This window comes from Micropterus dolomieu, unplaced genomic scaffold (assembly GCF_021292245.1).
Source record: "Micropterus dolomieu isolate WLL.071019.BEF.003 ecotype Adirondacks unplaced genomic scaffold, ASM2129224v1 contig_13528, whole genome shotgun sequence".
Lineage (NCBI taxonomy): Eukaryota > Metazoa > Chordata > Actinopteri > Centrarchiformes > Centrarchidae > Micropterus > Micropterus dolomieu.
Window position 1 is genome coordinate 1,055 of NW_025742514.1, and position 804 is coordinate 1,858.

The window sequence follows — 804 nt, forward strand, 5'->3', positions numbered from 1 at the left end:
GTGGCTGTGAGGTGACAGAGCGAAACACTGAAGCAACATGACAGCCTCATTCTGAAGTTTCACCTTCATGAAAATCAACACGACAAGAAATGAAATGAGCTCAAGTCCACGACGACACGATATCTGTTGTCTTCTGTGTGTCAGGACTCAAGTGAACTTCTTCACTGGAATGAAGAGGAGAAGAAAAGACTTTGTTTATGTTGCTTTATTCATCATGTAAACCTTCAGTTTGTTCACACATCCCATCAGTAAAGTCTGGTAAATGACTCAGATTCACTTCATCCACACAATCAGTGTGTTTGAGCAGAATCTCAGCTCTGTCAAAGAAAAGAATGAAGCATCTCCTTATTGAATTACACTTTATAATCCCTCATTTGGACGTCTCTTTGGACAACAACAACATTTGCTCTGCCAAACAAATAGATGTGAATGTAATTCTAGATTTCTTTCCAAAGTGAGAACAAAGTCTCTCCGATAAAGGAAGGTCTGCTGCTTTCTCTCTTCAGACCCATGCAGTGGAAGAGAAACAACAACATACAAATACATCAATCCAAATATTCAACAAACATTTAGAGCTCAGACAAGTTTCCATTTTCATGCAGAGAAACAAAAGTCATCCTGAGCAGTGATGGCCTCCATGGCTAAACAGACACAGGAAGGGTCCTGCCCACAGTGTTTGATTGACAGGTGAAGAAATGCCCCAACAATCAGCTCTCAGCAACAAACATGAAGACAAAAGAAGTTTAAGGATTAAAACACAGAGTTTAACCCACTGTCCCTGAAAGGACTTCTGACTATTTCACT

At 40.2% G+C, this 804-nt stretch overlaps 1 protein-coding gene across 1 annotated transcript in view; it reads right to left on the minus strand.

Moving 5' to 3' along the window:
• Positions 1 to 552: 552 nt before the first annotated feature.
• The window catches only part of LOC123966492 (tripartite motif-containing protein 16-like), a gene marked incomplete at its 5' end in the record, with an annotated part of 1,657 nt that continues 1,405 nt past the window's right edge, over positions 553 to 804 (minus strand). Inside the window, one exon of the mRNA XM_046042645.1 lies at positions 553 to 769. The remainder of the gene's footprint in view (positions 770 to 804) is intronic.